At 47.0% G+C, this 5,747-nt stretch overlaps 1 long non-coding RNA gene across 1 annotated transcript; it reads right to left on the reverse strand.

Annotated features, from left to right (window-relative positions):
- Window positions 1-293: 293 nt before the first annotated feature.
- On the reverse strand, window positions 294-5,020 carry LOC138835369 (uncharacterized). The gene is made up of 3 exons (XR_011374569.1): window positions 4,736-5,020; window positions 4,252-4,341; window positions 294-3,444 (listed from the first exon to the last, which is right to left on the reverse strand). It is a non-coding gene; the product is annotated as an uncharacterized lncRNA (long non-coding RNA).
- Between the last annotated feature and the right edge of the window lie 727 nt (window positions 5,021-5,747).

Raw genomic sequence — 5,747 nt, forward strand, 5'->3', positions numbered from 1 at the left:
CATGTCCTGACCCTTTCACTGTCTGTTACGCAGTGCTGGGCTGTGTGACCCCAATGGGCTGTGACTCACAGCCTGCCTCTGGGACTGGAAGCCTAGACTTCAATCTGGTGGCCTCATGCTCTTCCTTAGCGTTTTCTTCCAAAGCTGGCATTTTACCACTTGAACCACACTTCTACTTGAGCTGGCATTTTTGCTGCCAGATAGTAAAAAAGAAAAAAGAAAAAGAAAACCCAGAAGTACTTAGTCCTTAACAATGGTAAGGAAATAAAAATAACACTTTATTTAATCCATCATGCCATTTAAATGTAGTTTATCTACCCAGAAAACAAACACAAGTACTTCCCAGGTGAAAAAGGTGAACTATGTCCTTTGTCATGTAAATTTGTGTTCCCCCCCCACCACTACCACTGTCAACATAAGAAAAGGAGTGAGCGCTGGAGAATCATCCCATCAAATCAGACCAGGTGAAGACTAAGTTGCTGCTCCAGGCCCAGGACTAGAGAGAGGTGAATGCGGAAGGAACTCCATTTCATATTGCACATTGGCGTGAATGCAGTCTCAGAGAGTGAGCTTGGATGCCCTGCTGTTGAAACTCCAATAAGAAGAGGACAATGCAACTCCATTAGTCACCACCCTGCCTCTGGACATTTCCATCCTTTCATTAAAAATGAAGCTGGCAAAAGCAGAACTCTACCCCAAGAACAGTCACGATGTTATTTTCAAGCGCGTTCCTCCCTTGCTTTTCCTTCCGCGGGGCCCTGGACAGCCAGAATAGAGCTCCTCCCCATCAGGCTTCACAGTGGCCCTGTGGAGTGCACAGAGGTGTCCTGAGGAGCAGCGAGCAGGTGTGGGACCAGATCTCTTCTCCCAGCCTCCCTCTCCAGTCCCCTCTCCTTCCCATCTCCAACTGCATTCTAAATCCCAATGGCCTAAATTAGCCCTGGGGTACAGGTCACACCAAGAGCAGAGAGGGGGTACAGGTCACACCAAAAACAGAGAAGGGATACAAGTCACACTACCAAGAGCAGAGAGGGGATAGAGTCATACCAAGAGCAGAGAGGAGGTACAGGTTAAACACTGAGAATAGAGAGGGGTACAGGTCACACCACTGTGAGCAGAGAGCATCCTATGGGGAGGGGAGAAGATGGCACCCACCAAGGCTGATGAGCAGGAAACCAAACCACACTCCCGCAAACAACCACACACACACACCAAACAACCACACACACACACCCCAAACAATCATAAACATCCCAAACAACCACACACATCCCAAACAACTACACACATCCCAAACAACCACACACACCACAAACAACCACACACATCCCAAACCACACACTTCCCAAACAACTACACACACCCCAAACAACCACACATACCCCAACCACACACACCCCAAACAACCACACACACCAAACTCAGCAGCATTGCTGTTTTGAGACACATCTGCCTGGATAGTCTTCCATCTCCATGGACCAAGAGTGAGGCTAAGGCTTTGGGCCTAGTCAGGGCTTGGACCTCGACTGTCAATAAATAAGCCATATATGCTGCTCATCCGATGATGTCAATTCGCCAACACAATCACTGGGTGCATCTAAGGTTTGGGCTCAGTAGGATAACAGTGGGACAATACATCCTCAGCTACATGCTGGTGGCTGGCACCTATCATCTCAGCTACTTAGCAGGCTGACATTAGAAGGATCAAGGTTCTAGGACAGACCGGGCAGAAAGGTCCACAAGACACTGTTTCTGGGGGAGAAAAACAGTGCGGTGACATGGGCCCGGGAGTCCAACATCACCAGTGAACCTAGAGGAGGTGGATTCAGACACAGTCATACAACATTGGCAGAAAGCAAAGGAACCTAGAGGCAAGGTTCAAGTGGTAAAGCATCCGTATAACAAGTGCAAGGCTCTGAGTTTAAACCCTAGGATCACCAAAATTTTGAACAGCAAAAATGAGCAAAATGTGCTCATTTTAGGGCTTGTCCTGAGTCAAACCCCAGCATACAGGCTTGCATAACCCTCATTGCAACCTTGTGTGTGTTTACTTGACGTCTGAGAAAGAGTGGCTCCAAACCCAGAAACACTTTGCGATTCTACAGATGGAACTCAATCCCAGCTCCCTAAAAAGAGCTGTGGGTGAAGTGTGTCCTTTCTCCTCTGGACCAGGGTTGACATGGTCTCAAGGCCTGGCCCGGCCACATCTGTGACATTCACGGGTCAGTGAGTGTGGCCCTGTGTGTGCTCTCTCTACCTCTGTGGTTCAGACAGTTAACATGTCCTAGAATTCCAGGTTTTGAGCCAGGTGGCCTGATGTCCCCACCTGGCACATCAAGACACTTACATTTCAGTCTCATCACTTGTGGCCTGAAAATAGCAACACAGTCCAATGTATGGAAAAGAAGAAGGAAGAAAAAGATGGGAACGTCTCCCCCAAAGTTTCAAAGGCTCCTCAAGTTGACAACAGAAGGCAATAGGAGACTCAGCATGAGAATGTGGCACCCAAAATAAAGGCCTTTATCAAAAACTTCCCAGTGGATGGGGAAACTGAGTCTCCAAGAGGCAGACGGTGACCCTAGGCTCTTCCTGCCCAGGGGTAGGTAGAGATGTGGGCTGGAGCTTGAAGTATCTGTGCACCTGTTTTAACCCAGTCAGCACGTGGGTCAGGACACTGGTCCTCTTATACAACATCCTCCACTGCCTCCCCCAGTCTCCAAAAGGTAGGATGTATGCAGGGTGCACAAAGAATCGGCACTGAGAACAGGCAAATCCCTGGGAGCCCACAACACAGATGCTTCAATGTATATTATGTACATCCTGGAAAATCACACATGCTCTTGAAAGTGCAAAGTCAGACTTCCTCTTCCCTCCCTCTCACTTTCCCTCCTCACAGGCTAAGCCTTATGCAGAGGTGATAAAAATCAGCCTCAGGATCCAAACCAATGTCCTCAGTCCTGCAAACCCTTCCAGGAGGCAGGGTGGCAGAGCCAGGCTGCCAGTAGAACACACACACAGACACACACACACACACACACACACACACACAGACACACACACAGACACACACACAAACAGACACACACACAGACACACACACACACACACACACATACACACACACACACCGCTCATCCCAGAGATGGCTTATTGATGCAATTACATGGTTCAAAGCCAGTGGCACCTGACAGGGGAAGAAAAAGACAAAACCAGAAAGGGAGGGATGGCCCCAGCACTACTCCCTTGGGCCGGCTGTACAAGTGCCAAATGCCTTTTCCTTGTGAACCACAGAGGCAGGTGCGGGCCGGCAAGCAGACAGGACCACAGCCCTGGCAACAGGAGGAAGTGGTAGTTGAGGTTTCCCGATAGATCTCCTGATCCTCTCTGGACCTCAGGACCTCTCCTAGGCTCCCCAGTGCTTTCCCTCTCTGGTCTCTGCTTGGCCTGCTCAAGAGGGACAGACAGACAGAAGTTAAAAGAGCAAGATTAGTTTCCTTTCACCCCTAACCCATCTCCTCATCCCTGTCCAGGGGCAGGGAGTACAAAGGTGGACACACAGGGAATCAAGAGCTCCAGGCTGCTGCCATTGGATCAGTGGGAAACTGGGCTGTTTGCATTTCCAAGTGCTGAATGGCCGGCCACTGTGATGTCCATGTTGATAATTCCTGATGCTTTGTATTCCAGCAAATGTTTAATCCCTCACTGATCAATAATCCTCACTCGGCTGTTCTTTTTTCCCTTTTTTAAAGAACCAAATCCCTTTTTACTCTTCAAATCCTTGAATAAAATTAGGCTGCTTTAGCCCTGGATGCGTTATTCCTCAAAGAAGCTGTGTGGTTTCATAACCTCGGTTGGGGTATTTTTAAAGGGACTGCCTAGACACACTTGTTCTTGGTGTCACCTAACTTGTCTCTGCAATTGCTGTGTGTTATAAGCTGGTCTCCTCAGACACTGCTTTCAACACAGATCTACTTTTTTTTTCGCTCAAAAGAAGAAAATAATTCAAAGTGAAGTTATTTGCCCTAACTAAACCAGTGAGTCTAATCTTTGCATTCCTGGCTTACACTTAAGTCCTTCTGTACAACTTGATTTCTACCTTCCATCTATAATTTCTTTCCAAAACCATATTGAAAAGAAAACAGCTCCATTCCTAGGCCATCTTAAGAAGCTGTACTTCTTTCTTAGAGGCACGGCTGAATGTTTTGGAAAATGCACATGACACATGGAAAGAGACAACGGCTCTGTGCTCACAGGGGATGGGCTGGCAGGGGGGTCTCACAATCCACTCCAGGTCCACCAAAGTTCCACAAACAACGGCAACAGAAAGAAACTGCCTTTCATCTGTAGCAGCAACCAAAGCAGCAACTTTCACCAAAGCTAACCCAAGCCAGGAGTACATCCCACACACACCAACCACTTCCACAGTTAGCCCATAAGAGCCCAAGCAGCTCACCACAATATGTATTAGAAAAACACATAATTTGTGGTGGAGAAAGAAGAGTCTCTCATACAAAAAAGAAAAAAAGGGGGGGGGGAAGCTCTTTCAAATGCAATTAACCAAAAGACATATTTCCCCTGTGTTTGTAAAGATCACTCTATGAGAAGCATAGTTTTTGTGTGAGAGGAGGGGGGGGTGGAGAGAAATGGGTTATCCCCACTAGTTAAGAAAGACAATTAAATTACTGGAGATTACCTTCATCATTAAGGAGAATGGGCTTTATTCATATTTACAGACCTAAGCAGACTTCAGTTTCCAGGTCACAAATGAATCTCTTCTCGTCTCAGATGCACATGTGGACACTGACATGGGCTGCTGTTGAGTTGATTGGATAATAATCTTATTCTCAAGCTCCTGCTGGAAAGAAGAGCTCCAGAGGAGGGCAGCAGGGGGAGGGGGAGATGGGTGAGGGAGGGAGGGAGGGAGGGAAGCGAGGAAGGAAGGAAGGAAGGGATAAAAAGAAGAATCCAATCATGTATTCTTCCTGGTTGGAATAAAAACGTAACCCCAGTATCCTGGAAGGGTTTCAAACACAGGCGAACAGTGTGCAGGAGGGTGTGTTAACAGCATGCCTTACCGGTGTGGCCTGCCTGAGACACTCTTAATGAATATTACTTCCTTCCCATTGGCTGTTCCCGCTAGAAACCCAGACCCATCCCTCCTTTCAGAAGTCAGTAATTCAGCTCCAGCCAAAGTCCAGAAAACATGCTCACGCAGGGACAAGGCTCCACCACCGATCCATAACCTTTGTGTCCTACAGTCAACCTGACCAACAGTACATAGGAGTGAATTTTTTCTGCCTTGGGTTGTGTTCCCAGCTTTGTGTCTGTTCTAAACTGAAGGTCCATCAAAGAAAAGAAAAATAGACAGCTTTCTTTAGAGAGAACATGCTGTCCTAAATGCTGGGGAGAAAGAACTTTCTCAATCAGGCTTCCAAAACCAGATCTGAAACGTTGTCTATATCTTAAAATCCATCCAGGTGATTTTTTTTTTAAAAACTCTGTGCCAAAATAAAGTAAAATCCCCAATTAATATATGTCCTTTTGTGGACTGAAGCTTCATCTCCCTCTGAAATGTCACATACCAATGCACCCTTTGAAGAGCTGTTCAGAATCACTTGGAGCAGCAATATCTAAGCAGTACACAAATATGCATTCAGGTGACAGGATGACTAAGTTTTCTTTTCCAAACAATGCTCTTCTCCCTAACTTCTCCTGTCTGCTTACTGACAGGAGACCTGATGTTCTCA

This window comes from Dipodomys merriami, unplaced genomic scaffold, assembly GCF_024711535.1.
Source record: "Dipodomys merriami isolate MVZ:Mamm:240054 unplaced genomic scaffold, mDipMer1.0.p SCAF_2339, whole genome shotgun sequence".
Classification (NCBI taxonomy): domain Eukaryota; kingdom Metazoa; phylum Chordata; class Mammalia; order Rodentia; family Heteromyidae; genus Dipodomys; species Dipodomys merriami.